Below are 16237 nucleotides of genomic sequence, written 5' to 3'. Positions count from 1 at the left end.
CTCTGATCCTGGAGACGTGCATGCCTCTCCTCCTCTGTCTCTTCTTCTCTCATCTTTTTTTGTCCTGACTCTTTAATCCTGGAGTTGTGCAGCCCTGGCCTTATCTGATTCTTTTTCTCTCCCTCTCCTTGCCGCTTCTTGATGACGTTTGGTGTCATCTCTTGACAATAATGACCCCCTCCCTCTCCACGTGGCATAAATAGGCTGACCATTTTTTTTACCCTAATGCTGGATAGAAGATATGAAGCAGTAACACCAAAGGATGCTGATTATTCTTGATGATGTGGTTGGCACTCTCCTAAATGGACATGATATAGTCACCACTGTCCTTTGACTGAAGCAAAGAGTTTCATGGGTGTCTGAAAATATGTCAGTGCAATAAGATTTAATTATCTCTTATTGAGGGGTGGCAGTTAGATCTGTCCCAATCCTGGACATGCTGATGGTGATTAGCAGAATGTGAGCCCTCGAAATAGAGCTGCCCTGCCCTTTTGCTCCAGTAGGTGTCGCTGCTGAGGCTGGCCGTGCGCATGCGTCGGGCTGTCGCGACCCGATTTCCATGATGGTGAATCGGCTCTCGGGTTAAAGGGGAGCCTCACATAAATGTTGCTGGTGAACGCAGCAGGCCAGTCAGCATCTCTAGGAAGAGGTACAGTCGATGTTTCGGGCCGAGACCCTTGTTGATTTTTGCGAATGAGCAATTTTATATGAATATATAACCCTGAACTTTACCTGCATTCTGTAAGGTAGTGCATTTTAATTTGATTTAGCCAAAAAAAGTGCTACTGTAATACACCGTTTGTGCTAATTGGAGGTCACAAACAGACAAACAGACAGACAGAGCATGAGAGTTTTAGTAGTATGTAGATAAGACAACAGATAGATAGATAGATAGATTCAAATTTCAAGATATTTAGTGTCATTTCCTGTATACACGTGTAAAGGAGAACAAAGTAATTGTTATTCCAGATCTGATGTCGCACAAGAAAACACAAAGATAAAGAACACAATAATTAAAAAAAAACAAAATAAATATAAATACATAAGATAGCTTATATACATAGATTGGTTGCATGTCCATAAAGTGACACTAGGCACAGGAGTATCTGTGCATAAGATGACTGACAGGAAATGATAAAGTAGTGGTGGTGGTGGGGTTTGTTGTCATTTCAAGGGTTAATAAAGAAAGGATGGAGAATAATGTCTTTCCACTGTGTGCTTCAAAATGAAATCCAAATTAACTCATGCAGGAAATAATATAAAAAACAGCATACATGCAAGAGATGATATTCATACAAAACGAACTGCACCTGTAGAGGTCAGAACACTCCCCACCCGCATCCAAAGGATGTCAATCTTAACAATTGAAATAGAAGTCAAATAACCATTCATTATGTCCTTAGTAAATGAAGATAGTCTCAGAGACTGGTCTTCTTGAAAACAGTTTTACTACACAATCTTTAACCATTTAACCATTTTCACTTCGAAGATACAGGCCTTGATGATGTTATTGGTGAGGCACAGCAAGAAATACTGAACCAGCTAACCATGAGGAATGGGTGACCTGGTTAGCTCTTTTGGCATGGTCAGCCGGGTGAAATCAGTAACAACGTAGTTCCTTTGGCTCTTCTGGGTTGATCACCTGATGCAATGGACCCTTTTATGTGCATAAACATAGAATCTCCTGTTTCATTCAGTATGTAACCAATCACATCCTTGTTGTCAGTAAAGAACTTGATATCGTCCAGTACTGTGTCCAGCTCATCGGTCATCAGCTCTGACATCTCGACTGCTACAACAGCAGCACCGAGTTCAAGCTCTGGTATGGAGTTATTTTGTTTGGGAACAAGCTTGGCCTTGCACAGGATGATTCTGTCTTTACTCTATCCAACAGTGCCTGTGACCCTAAGGTATGCAATGGGATGGATAGTTTTAGTTGATGCATCACAAAAGATGCAGACTTCTCTCTTCTGAACTGAAGAAAATGGAATTGTTATGTAGGTTCTTGGAATCTTCAAACGTTTAAGATCCTGAAGGGAAATACACCACTGCTGCCACTGCTCAAGTTTTTCTTTAGGGCGTTGGACATCCCATCCACAACTGCCCAAGGTCAACTCTCTTAACATGAAGAGTCCCTAGTTACTGACTGGAGCAGCAAACCCAAGAGTATCATATAGACTGCTGATAGTCAACAGCACACCATGACGTGTAAAGGGTCTTTTGTTATCAGTGACCTGGGAAAGTAAGGCTGTCCGTGACAAGGCCCCATCCAAGGCCCAGACTGACTAGTGTCGGAGGGAGTTCCTATCTAATATCAAGACTCCGCCGACCCCCAGCCAGATTTTTAGATGGGAAACATTACATGACCTCAGCACTGTTGGATATGATCTTTTGCAATTTGACAATAGACTGTGCCAAATGCTTTCAGTATACTGACTGCTTCTGCTGCACTAGAAAATGATTTGAGATTATAGAATTGCCTTTCTCTGTATCTCTGCGCTTCATTCCCAATTTCCTTCTCTCATAAGAACATAAGAAATAGGAGCAGAAGTAGGCCATCCGGCCCATCGAGCCTGCCCCACCATTTAATAAGATCATGGCTGATTTGTCCATAAACTCAGCTCCATCTATCTGCCTTTCCCCCATAAGCCTTAATTCCCCTACTATGTAAAAACCTATCTAACTGTTTCTTAAATATATTTAGTGAAGAAGCCTCAACTGCTTCCCTGGACAGAGAATTCCACAGATTCACCACTCTCTGGAAAAAACAGTTTCTCATCTCCATCCTAAATCTTCTCCCCTGAATCTTGAGGCAATATCCCCTAGTTCTAGTCTCACCTACCAATGGAAACAAGTTTCCTACTTCTTTCTTATCTATCCCTTTCAAAATTTTGTATGTTTCTATAAGATCCCCTCTCATTCTTCTGAACTCCAGAGAGTATAGTTCCAGGCGACTCAATCTCTCCCCATAGGTTAACCCTTTCATCCCTGGAATCAACCTGGTGAACCTCCTCTGCACTGCCTCCAAGGCCAGTATATCCTTCCTCCAGTTTGGAGACCAGAACTGCACACAGTACTCCAGGTGCGGCCTCACCAGTACCCTGCATAGTTGCAGCATGACCTCCCTGCTCTTGAATTCAATCCCTCTAGCAATGAAGGCCAACATTCCACTTGCCTTCTTAATAACCTGTTGTACTTGCAAGCCAACATTTTGCGATTCATGCACAAGCATTCCCAAGTCCCTCTGCACAACAGCATGCTTCAATCTTTCACCATTTAAATAATAATCTGCTTTTCTATTATTCTTTCCAAAGTGCACGATCTCACATTTACCAACATTGTATTCCATCTGCCAGACCTTGGCCCACTCACTTAACCTATCTATATCCCTCTGCAGACTCTCCACATTCTCTGTACAATTTGCTTTTCCACTCAGTTTAGTGTCATCAGCAAATTTTGATATGCTACACTCAGTCCCCTCTTCCAAATCATCAATGTAAATGGTAAACAGCTGCAGACCCAGCACTAACCCCTGCAGCATCCCACTCACCACTGACTGCCAACTGGAGAAACTCCCATTTATAGCAACTCTCTGCCTTCTATCGGTTAATGAATCCACTATCCATGCCAATACACTTCCTCCGACTCCATGCATCCGTGTCTTATTTATAAGTCTCTTGTGTGGCACCTTATCGAACACCTTCTGGAAATCCAAGTATGCAACATCCACCTGTTCCCATCTATCCACTGCACTCATTATGCCCTCATTAGTTGAACTCTTAAGGCCATAGTTTGCTACAACTATTGAGGGATAGTTACCAAATACATGAGCTATCATACAGTACTCCAGAATTTCATCGTCCATTTGGTGGTCACGAAACTACATGAATCAGAGATAGTCTCAATGATCCTCTCTCACAAGCTGTGAAACATTTTTCCTTCTCTTTTAAAATCTGCTCCTATGTCAGACAAGACAGTGCAATGCCCCTCGTGTGAGATCTGGGAAGGAAGGGAGATCTCCTGTATCCCTGACGACTACAACTGTGAGAAGTGCATCCACCTGCAGCTTCTAACAAACCACATTAAGGAGTTGGAGTTGGAGCTGGAACTGGATGAACTCCAGCTCATTCGGGAGGTTGAAGGGGTCATCAATAGGGCATATAGAGACGTCACAAAGTGCAGGACACAGGAAAGTGGGCGACAGTCAGGAAGGGGAAAGGAATTAAAGAGCCATTGTGGTTACCTCTGTGTCTATCACACTCATCAAGAGATATATCACTTTGGATACTGCTGGAGGTGGGGTTGGGGTATGACCTAACAGAGGGAAGTCACAATGGTTGGGTCTCTGACACTAAATCTGCCTCTGTGATTCAGAAGTGAAGGTGGAAGAAGAGGCATACTTTGGCAATTGGGGATTCAGTAGTTAGGGGAACAGACAGGAGGTTCTGTGGATGAGAACGAGATTCCCGGATGGTATGTTGTTTCCTGGGTGCCAGGGTCCAGGATATCTCGGATCGAGTCCTTAGCATTCTTAAGTGGGTGGGTGAACAGCCAGAGGTTGTGGTCCTTGTACATACTTCTGATGTGGGTAGGACGAGTGATGAGGTTCTGCATAGGGAGTTCAGGGAGTTAAGTGCTAAGTTAAAAGGCAGGACCTCCAGGATTATGATCTAAGGACTGCTACCCGTGCCACGTGCTAGTGAGGCTAGAACTAGGAAGATCATACAGTTTAATATGTGGAGTTGGTGTGGGAGGGAAGGCATAAGATTCTTGGATCGTTGGGTTCTCTTCCAGGGACGGTGGGATCTGTACAGAAAGGATAGTTTTCACCTGAACTGGTGGGGGAACTAATATCCTAGTGGGAATGTTTGTTAATGCTGCATGGTAGGGTTTAAACTAGAGATGCAGGGGGATGGGAACCAGAGAGCCAGAACACTTAGTGGAGAGATTGTGGAAGCAGATGTTGGTAAGACCTCTGACAAAGTTAGCTATCAAAAGATTGCGCATGGTGCGACAAAATCAAGAAGGGTCAATACAGGACTGAAGGTGCTGTATCTGAATGCAGTATACAGAGTAACAGATGGACTTAAGGTAGATGAACATGCAGCATAGTTGCAGATTGCCAGTATGATCTTGTAGGTATCAGTGAATCATGACTGAAAAATTACAGCCAGGAGCTTAATGTCCAAGGATACACACTGTATTGAAAGGACAGGCAGGAAGGCAGAAGGGGCAGTGTTGCTCGGTTGGTAAAAAGTGAAATCAAATAATTAGAAAGAGGTGATATAAGGTCGGAAGGTATTGAATCATTGTGGATAAAGCTGAAGGACTGCAAGGTTAAAAAGACCCTAATGGGAGTTGTACACAGACCCCCAAACAGTAGTCAGGATGTAACCTATAACTTACAACAGGAGATAGAAAATGCATGCCAAAACGACAATGTTACAATAGTCACGGGGGACTTCAATATGCAGGTAGATTGAGAAAATCATGTTGGTGCTGGATTACAAGAGGGGAAATTTCTAGAGTACCTGTGAGGGGTGATTGATAAGTTTGTTGCCTAAGCTAGCACATTTATTTTTCAACATAGTCCCCTCCTACATTTACACACTTAGTCCAGCGGCCATGGAGCATACGGATCCCTTCTTTGTAGAAGTGGTCCACAGCAGGCGTGATTGATTAGTTTGTGGCCTAAGGTGGAAGGAGATGAGTTATACAGCTGTCGTTACATGCACGTGCAGTTCAACTCTGAGTGAAAATGCAGAAAGTTTGAAGTTAATAACTCATCTCCTTCTACCTTAGGCCATGAACTTATCAATCACCCCTGCTGTGGACCACTTCTGGAGGTCCAAGACTCCGACTTCTACAAAGACTAGATCCATACGCTCCACGACTGCTGGACTAAGTGTGTAAATGTAGGAAAAATAAATGTGCTAGGTTTTCTAAAATTGACTCCTTGTACTTTAGGCCATGAACTTATCAATCACCCCTTGTATTTGATGGCTTTTTTAGATCAGCTCATGATTGAGCCCATGAGAGGATCAACTATTCTGGATTAGGTGCTGTGTAATTAAGCAGAATTGATTAGAGAGTTTATGGTAAAAGAACCTTTACAGGTAAGTAATCATAATATGATCAAATTCATCATTAAATTTGAGAAGGAGAAGCTAATGTCAGATGTATCAGTATTGCAATAGAGTAAATGGAATTACAGAGGCATGAGAGAAGAGTTGGACAGAATTGATTGGAAAAGAACACTGGCAGGAATGACGACAGAGCAGCATTAGCTGGAATTTCTGGAAGCAATTTTGAAGGCACGGGATATATACATCCAAAAGAGGAAGAAGTATTTAATTCAAAGATAACACAATGGTCGCTAACAGGAGAAGTCAAAGCCAACATAAAAGCCAAAGAGAGGGCATATAATAGAGCAAAAATTAGCTTGAAGTTAGTGGATTAGGATGTTTTTAAAAACTAACAGAAGGCTACTGAAAAGTCATTACAAAGTCAACCCTGGACTGTGTGGAAGGGCAATAAACAATTTTCACTAAATATGGGTTATAGATAGATAGATAGATACGTTATTGATCCTAAAGGAAATTACACTGTCACAGTAGTATTACAAGTGCACAGATATAAAATATACTAATATTGAAGAGAATAAAAAATAAAAAATAAGTTACCTCAAACAGTCTAACAGTAGGGAGTCAACTCATTTCCCTGGCTATAGGCTATCTCATTATAGAGCCTAATGGCCGAGGGTAAGAATGACCTCATATAGCGCTTTTTGGAGCAGTGCAGTTGTCTTACTCGATTACTAAAAGTGCTCCTCTGTTCAGCCAAGGTGGCATGCAGAGAGTAAGAAACATCGTTCAGAATTGCCGGATTTTCCATTGGGTTCTTTGTTCTACCATATCCTCCAGTATGTCCATTTTGACTCCTATAACAGAATCTGTTTAATCTGTTTTTTTGAGCCTGTTCACATCACCCGTGTTGATGCCATTACCCCAGCACACCACTGCATAAAGATTATACTGGTGAAAACATTCTGGTAAAACATGTGAAGGAGAGGCCTGTATACTCAAAAGGCCTGTGTTACCTACTCGGGAAGTAGAGGCGACTCTAGCATTCTTGTACACAACCTCTGTGTTGCCCCACTCAAGTCTGTCATCCAGGCACACCCTCAGGTACTTGTAGATTCTCACCACATCCATGTCCTCACCATCAATAGTAACAGGGAGCAGTGCAGGTTTAGCCTTCCTAAAGTCCATCACCATCTCCTTTGTCTCTCTGATGTTGAACTGCAGATGATTCACTGTTTGACAAAGTTCTCCATCAGGGCTCTGTGTTGATCCTCTTGTCCTCCTTTTATACAGCCAACTATTGCCGAGTCATCAGAGAGTTTCTGCAGATGACATGACTCAGTGTTGTATCTAAAGTCCGAGGTATACAGGGTAAACAGGAAGGGAGCCAATACAGTCCCCTGTGGGGCCCATGTGCTGCTTATAGCCATGTCTGACACACAGCTCTGAAGTGCACAAACTGTTGTCTGCCAGACAGGTAGTCCATTATTCAGGATACAATGGAAGTGCCAACCTGCATTGAATGGAGCTTTCCTACCAGCATTGAGGGCTGCATGGTATTGAAGACAGTTGGGAAATCAAAAAACATGATCCTCACAGTGCTGCTCTGCTTATCCAAATGGATAAGCAGGGCAACACTGTGATAAGCTTAATCTGCCTCTGTTCAGCAGGTAGATGACAACGTCATCGACTCCAATCTGCTCCTGTAGGCAAACTGCAGAGGATCAAGGGCTGATCTGACCAGGGGTCAGAGGTGAGACAGGACCAGCCTCCCTAGGGACTTCATAATGTGTGAGGTCAGGGCCACTGTACAGCAATAGACAATAGACAATAGGTGCAGGAGCAGGCCGTTCGGCCCTTCGAGCCAGCACCGTCATTCACTGTGATCATGACTGATCATCCACAATTAGTATCCAGTTCCTGCCTTATCCCCATAATCTTTGATTCCGCTATCTTTAAGAGCTCTATCCATCTCCTTCTTGAAAGCATCCAGAGACTTGGCCTCCACAGCCTTCTGGGGCAGAGCATTCCATATATCCACCACTCTCTGGGTGAAAAAGTTTTTCCTCAACTCCGTTCTAAATGGCCTACCCCTTATTCTTAAACTGTGGCCTCTGGTTCTGGACTCACCCATCAGCGGGAAGATGCTTCCTGCCTCCAGCGTGTCCAATCCCTTAATAATCTTATATGTTTCAATAATATCCCCTCTCAGCCTTCTAAATTCCAGTATACAAGCCCAGTTGCTCCAATCTTTCGACATATGACAGTCCTGCCATCCTGGGAATTAACCTTGTGAACCTACGCTGCACTCCCTCAATAGCAAGAATGTCCTTCCTCAAATTTGGAGACCAAAACTGCACACAGTACTCCAGGTGTGGTCTCACCAGGGCTCTGTACAGCTGCAGAAGGACCTCTTTGCTCTTATACTCGATTCCCCTTGTTATGAAGGCCAGCAATCATTCAAGACTTCCTGTTGGCCCTTCTTGGGTACTGGGACTACGCATGATGTTTTCCACACAGATGGGACACTTCCCAGGCTGAGACTCAGACTGAAAATGCACTGGAGAACTTCACACAGCTGCTCAACACGCTCCTTCAGGACCTTAGGGTTCACACCATCTGGTTCCAATGCTTTGCCATGTCAGAGTTTCCCCAGAGCCCTCTTCACCTGCTCAGCATGTTATAATTACGGCTTGCAATGAGCTAATAAGCTTCTTATACTTTTACAAATTTACTTTCTTATACAAATTAGAGTTCCAATCTTATGACCAAGCTATAAATCACATATTAATTATAAAATCATATACGCCCAACTTGACGATATCCTTTCCTCTGTTCCCAAGAAAGAAGATCATTCTCTTGGGAGACATCAATGCCAGAGTCGGGAAAGATCATAGGCTCTGGACTGGAATAATAAACAAGGAAGGAGTTGGCAAGGTCAATGCCAATGGAACACTCTTCCTCACCATACGTGCTGAACACAACTTGGTGATTACAAACACCCTATTTCACCAGAAAAACAGGCACAAAGTCTCCTGGCAGCGTCCACGCTCCAAGTGATCTTGGGACCAACGAGATGTACTGATAACAAGAGCTGTTACTGATGCGATGAGTGCTGGACAGACCATCGACTCATCTCGTCCACCATGAGAATAAAGATTTGGCCCAAAAGAAACACCAAAATCAGAACACTATTAAGAAATTCAATGTTGACATCCTTCAAGACATCAACCATGTACAGAAGTTCCAACAAAATCTTCAAGAACAACTGCCTCAACAAATCCCACCATCTGTAGAAGAACACTGGAATCAATTGAAGAACGTTACCATCACCTCCTGCAAGGTAACAATTGGGTTCAAGACGAAAAAACATTAGGATTGGTTCGCTGAGACCAACCAACTACTCCAACAACTCATCGACGAAAAGAGAAAAGCTTTCGTCACCTTACAAAATGACCAACAATCGACTACCAAAAGGAAACACTATCAGGAATGCAAGGCTGCAGTCCAGAAGAGCACCTGAAACCTGAAAAACCAATGGTGGAGGAAGAAAACTCAGGAAATCCAACAACTAGCAGACGTCAACGACACTCGAGGCTTTTTCAACACAACTGAAGTTATTTTTGGCCCATCCACTCACGGTCAAGCCCCGCTCAAAAGCAAAAATGGTTCAACCATCCTGAAGACCAATGTTGACATCAATTCTAGATGGAGGGAGCACTTTGAAGATCTTCTAAATCAAACCGTCTCATTTGACAGGAAAGTGATTAACAACGTTCCAAAACAGCCTGTTGACAACTCCCTAAGCAATATACCAACATGTGAAGAAGTCAAGGAAGCCATCAAAACCTTGAAAAACAACAAGGCCGCCGGACTTCGATGGAATACCAGCCGAGGTCTACAAACTTGGAGGTAACCCACTTCATTACCAACTGCATCAACTTCTCATCAATAAATGAAGATGTACCAGCAGACTTTAGACACTCAGCAATCGTTACCATCTACAAAAGGAAAGGCGATCGATCTGAATGTGGAAACTATCATGGAATTTCCCTGTTAACAACAGCAGGAAATATCCTCACCTGCATCATGAACAACCGGCTCCAACCTTTTGCCGAGAAGATCCTTCAGGAGACACAAGCCGGTTTTAGACCATGTGGAGCAATCGACATGATCTTCACAATGCAACAACTACAAGAAAAATGTCGTGAACAACTTCAACCTTTGTACATGGCATTCATCGACCTCACCAAAGTCTTTGACTCAGTATCAAGGAAATTCCTATGGGATGTCCTATCCACCTATGGATGCCCGGAAAAGTACATTCGAATCCTGATACTCCTCCACGATGGCATGCTTGCCACAGTCATGGTCAGCAACAGTAACTGTGAGCCATTTCAAGTTAGATCAGGAGTAAAACAGGGATGCGTGATTGCCCCAAATTTGCTCACCACTTTCATTGCGGCAATCATCCACATTATCAAGGACAACCTATCCCCAAGAATCAAAATTGTCTACAGAGCAGATGGCAGACTTTTCAATCTTGCCTGTCTCAAGTCCAAAAACAAGACATCCACGAGTTCCCTCATCGAGTTCCAATACACAGATGACAACAGTGTTGTGAAAAAAAGGCATCCGTTAGTCTTGCGAGACCATGGATCTGCGCCTGGAAAGTCTTCACTCTCCAGGGCAAGATTGTATGGAAGACCGGCAGTTGCCAATGCTGCAAGTCTCCCCTCTCCACGACACCAATGTTGTCCAAGGGAAGGGCAAGGGCCGATACAGCTTGGCACCAGTGTCATCTCAGAGCAAGAGCACAACATGCTGCCTCGGCTGGGGATCATACTCACGACCTTCAGGTCGCTAGTCGAATGCCGTAACCACTTGGCCATGTGCCCAGTGTTGTAGCTCTCTCAGAAAACAACCTACAACAGATTCTGACTGCCTTCAACCGTGCATACACGAAACTTGGACTTACCATCAATTCCAAGAAGACTCAGATCATCTATCAACCATCACCAACTGAGACAAATCGGATAGAACCATCAATTCAACTTGGCGAAACAACCCTGGAAAAGGTGGACCGCTTTCCGTATCTTGGAAGTCACCTCTCCTTCAACGTCAACCTTAATGACGAGATCCAACATCGTCTTAAATGCGCTGGACAGCTTTTGGACGTCTCCGAACAAGAGCCTTTCATGATTGTGACATCCGAACAGACACCAAAATGTTAGTGTACAAGGACATACCAACGACATCTGAAGGCACTTGAAAAGTTCTATCAACGCTGTCTTCGAAACATCTTAAGTATCAGCTGGGAAGATAGAAGAACCCACGTCAGCATGCTAAATGAAGCAAAAACAACAAGTATTAAAGCCTACGTCATCAAGGACCAACTAAGATGGATGGTCATGTTGTTTGGATGAAAGATGAATGACTGCCGTAACAAATCTTCTACTCCCAGCTTAAAGAAGGCAAATGTAAAAGAGGCGGACAACAGAAGACGTCGTAAAAGCCAACATGAAGAAATGTGACATCAACACCAACAATTGGGAAACCAATGCCAAGGACAGAAAACTCTGGCAAGCCATCATCAGAGAAGGAGCTGCAACTTTTGAAGCTAACAGATGTGCACAATTAGAAGAAAAGAGAAGAGAATGGAAAGAGAGGCAGCAAGAACCAAAGCCCGATCTGCCATCTGGAACTACCTGTCCTGAATGCGGAAGAACTTTCAAAGCCAAGATTGGACTCGTAAGCCACTTGAGAGCCCATAAATAGATCAACGGAACGAAGACCATCATCCTCGACCTTGAGAGATAGCCACGACAACGATGATATATATATAGCACAGTAGAGTACCAGTTAGCATAATGCAATTTCCATGCCAGTGACCTGTGTTTAATTCATACTGCTGTCTGTGAGGTGTTTGTACAGGTTTCTTGTGGCTTCCTCACACATTTCAAAGACAAACGGGTTACTAAGTTAATTGGTCACATAGGTGTGATTGGGTGGCACCAGCTCATGGGCCAGAAGGGCCTGTTACCATGCTGTACCTCTGCTGAATTGTCAAAGGCTAAAGATCTGCAGTGAAGAGTGCAAAGTGCACAAAGTTGCTTGGTGTGCACATAACCTGGACCCACCACACCTCCTCATTAGTCAAGAAGACACAGCAGCATCTATAGTTTCTGAGGAGATCGAGACGTACAAGTCTCTCTGCCCCAATTCTAACAACTTTCTACAGCAGCACTAGCAAGAGCAGCCTGTCTGGCTGCATGGTCATGCGGTATGGAAGCTGCAAGGCATTGGACCACAAAACCCTACAGAGGATATGAAGAACCACCATGAGGATCCCAGGGCTCTCACTCTCCCCTTATTTGTGAAACATGACCTTAAAAAAAAGCATCGGCAGGACAAGAGGGAGTGGAGGCAACGGTATCCACAACAATAGCAAGAACGAAGGAAGGAGAAGTCTAAGATAGGGTGGAAATCAGGAGAGATTAACCGATAAAAAGATATAATGGTGCAAAGCCAGAAGGGGTGATAATGGAAAGACAAATTAGAATTCGACCCAGAGGAGAAGTGAATTCATCTGTGAGATTGTTCACCTTCATCGCTGGTCACTATGATCAAATTTGCAAGGCCAAGTGAGCGGCAAGATGGAGGAAATGGCATGAAGTGAGTTATTATGGGAGGAAAGGAAAGCAATAAGCTCAGTACAGAGAGCTAGAAATCACAAAAGTAGTGAGAAGGGCAGAGGCAAAGCAGTTCAGGAAAGACGTAATCCAGTCTGATCTCTGGAAGGCAGTGGAAATTATAAACAGTTACTTCCTGCAAGCTGACAGGCTGATCAACACCTCCACCATTTCCTGCACCATCTCTACATTCACATCAGGCACTTCTCCCCACAGTCCTTCAGCATCCTTCATTCCCACCCCCCCCCCCATGTACTGCAACTTCATGCATATACTCAACACCTTATATCTACACTGACACACTACTGTGTTTTCATATAGCCTGCTGCTACCAAGAAGAGTTCCTCCTGCCAAGAGTCATTTTGTCACTTTATCATTTCCTGTCAGAGTCACCTTATGCTCAGATATTCCTCCACCTAGAGTTACTTTATGTGCATGCAAACAGTCTATGTATATAAGCTAATCTCATGTATATGTGGTCACACTCAACGGTTATTTATATGTGTGTTATATAGGTTTGTTTTTATATTACTATTTTTGGTCTTATATGACACTATATTGGAACCAGGGTAACAAATAGTTTGCTCTCCTTTACAGTTGTGTACTTATGACAATAAACAATCTTGAATCTCGTAGAAAGCACCTTTGCTACTTTGGTTGACAGTAAAACTGAATTTTATTTGAGAGGCTTGAGAGGCAGGACAAGATGGTGCTTCAAAGATAATATGTTGATAGAAGAGGACTGCTCAACCAAGGTGTGATTCAGAGCTATACTTCCAGCTTGATGAAGATAAATGGTAGAAAGAGTAATGAGACAGGAGGATTGATTCAGGTATCTTCACTCATTGACCAGTGGTGGGAGGGGGGGGGGTGCACTTTATTGGTCAGGGTTGACCATGGATGTTGTGTTCTAGCTGTCTACATGCCGATACGCAGGCCGGTGCAGTAGAATATGGAGAACAGGCTGTTGACAAAGCAGCAGGCTCCCCCTCTCCAAGCAGTTGATGAACCTAAAGGAACAGCAGAGACCAATACTATTTGACACCAGTGACATCGCAGGAATTGCCAGACTGCATTGAACTCAATGTAGAACTGCCTTAGGGACTTGGACTCTGGATTTTTTCTTGAGGTTTACACCCACAGCCTTCCCCGCGAGTGGCCATAGCAGCAAAACAGCAGAGGTTTGAGATCAGTTTTCTTTCTCCTAGATGAGCTGGCAACTACAGCTAACAGGCTGCATCTGCCCAAAGCTAATAGTTTTAAGGCACGGGTAACCTGCCTTCGTCCCTTCTTTTGTCAGTAGAAATGGTTCCATCTGACTTAGTAGCTAAGCCACATGTGAAGGCCTGGAGCTGGACTTGGTTGCTAGGGGTTACTTGAAACGCATGCCATTGGGAACATTTAATATGTAGTGGGAGCTTCTCCCCACTACCCTCCTCCCTCTACCCATGGTTATGACAACCTTGAGAAAACAAGACTTCATCCAGAACAAGGATAAATTCTGTCTCATCATCCATAACACCTTCTTGAAAAGATCTTTGTTCACAAGAAATTTGTATTCTGGAGTCAGACTAACTATAAAACCAAAACAATGATTGAAACACTTTGTAAGATTTGGCCCTGCCAGCAACGTAGGAAGAAAGAATTAGTGAGGTAATAGGATAAGGGCCCAAGGTTATTTTGTACTAAAATCCAGTCATGAGTGCTGTGGGAGCTTTTTTGGACCAAGCAAAGGAAATTACGAGATATGACAAAAGGGGGTTAATACTGGCTTAACAGCAAAATGGAAGACACCACTGTCACAATAGGGGGTGTTGATGGCTGACCCAAATGCAAGACCATCAACAAATGCAAGACTGAAATACAAGGAACAGGGCTTGACTAGCGTAGGGACGTGACAGGATACAGACAAGGAGCAGGGACAAGAACGCAGACTCGGACTAGGACATGGACTAGACTGGGAACCTGGACAAGGAACTATGAACTAGGAACCTGGGCTTGAACCCCGTGCCAGAGACTGGACAAGGACCCAGCACCTGGGACTTGACTCGGGCTCCATAACTAGGCGAGGACAAAACAAGGCTACAGGACTGGACATGGCTTGGGTGAGAAACTCCTGGGTAGGGCGAGACACAAGGACAGGTAAAGGCACATGGACAGAACTCGGATAGGACTGGACTAGGCATGGACTGGACGAGGGCCTTCAGGAGCACGGAATCTTGGACTCAAAGGGTCGGGAGCACGGAGCCTTGGACTCGAAGGGACGGGAGCACGGAGCAGAGCCAGGACCCTTCCTTGGGAACAGGACACAGGGCCGGGACTCATACACAGAACACTGAACATGAATGGATGGATCCCAACACAAAATGGCAGCAAATGGCCGGATCCACCTAGCAAAGGCGTGGACAGTGAGACAGTTCCCAACACTAGGTAGCGGCAAATGGCCGGACCTACCTAGTGAAGGCATAGACACAGAAAGACAATTCCACACAATGAAAGACAGTTCCTTATCTTGACCTAACAAGACTCCGGTCCTGCTTTGGTGGTAAATCTTCAGCGATACAAGCGAGGTATCTGAGCAGAGAGTCAGGCAAGGTGGGAAAGAAAAGGAGGGGAACAGAACAGTCCAGCAGGGAATCCCTGGTTTGCAGAGGTATTTATGTCTCAGCCCCAAAACAAGAATCATGTGCCCACAACAGAAACTGGAGAAACCAGAAACCCCAGAACAAGGACCCACGGACCGGACTGTGAACCAGAACATGGACCCCATGGACGGGACCATGACAGTACCCCCCTCTCTATGGGAGCCTCTTGGCAACCCAAAAGGCTATTGACAACATGGCTATTATTGCCTTGGACTAGAAGAGACAGGAGCACGGAGCCGGGTCCCCTCCTTGGGGACAGGACGTAGGGCCGAGACTCATACACATAACACAGAGCCAGGACCCCTCCTTGGGAACAGGACATAGGGCCGGGACTCATACACAGAACACTGAACATGAAGAGACGGATCCCAATACAAAGTGGCAGCAAACGCTGGACCCACCTAGCAAAGGTATAGACTGAGACAGTTCCAACACTAGGTAACGGCAAACAGCTGGACCTACCTAGCAAAGGCATGGACACAGAGAGACAATTCCACACAACAAAAGACAGTTCCTTATCTTGACCTAACAAGGCTCCGGTCTTGCTCCAGCAGTAAAACTTCGGCGAGACAGGCGAGACAAACAGAACAGTCCACCAGGGAATCCCTGGTTTGCAGAGTTATTTATGTCTCAGCCCCAAAACGAGAATCATGTGCCCACAACAGAAACTGGGGAAACCAGAAACCCCGGAACAAGGAGCCACGGACTGGACCGTGAACCGGAACATGGACCCCACGGACCGGACCATGACAACCACACTGTGTGCTGGATAATTTTGGCTTTTCATAGAACATAGAACATAGAAAATATATAGCAC

Source organism: Mobula hypostoma, chromosome 12, assembly GCF_963921235.1.
Source record: "Mobula hypostoma chromosome 12, sMobHyp1.1, whole genome shotgun sequence".
NCBI classification, from domain to species: domain Eukaryota; kingdom Metazoa; phylum Chordata; class Chondrichthyes; order Myliobatiformes; family Myliobatidae; genus Mobula; species Mobula hypostoma.
Note: the sequence above shows the minus strand (reverse complement) of the source record.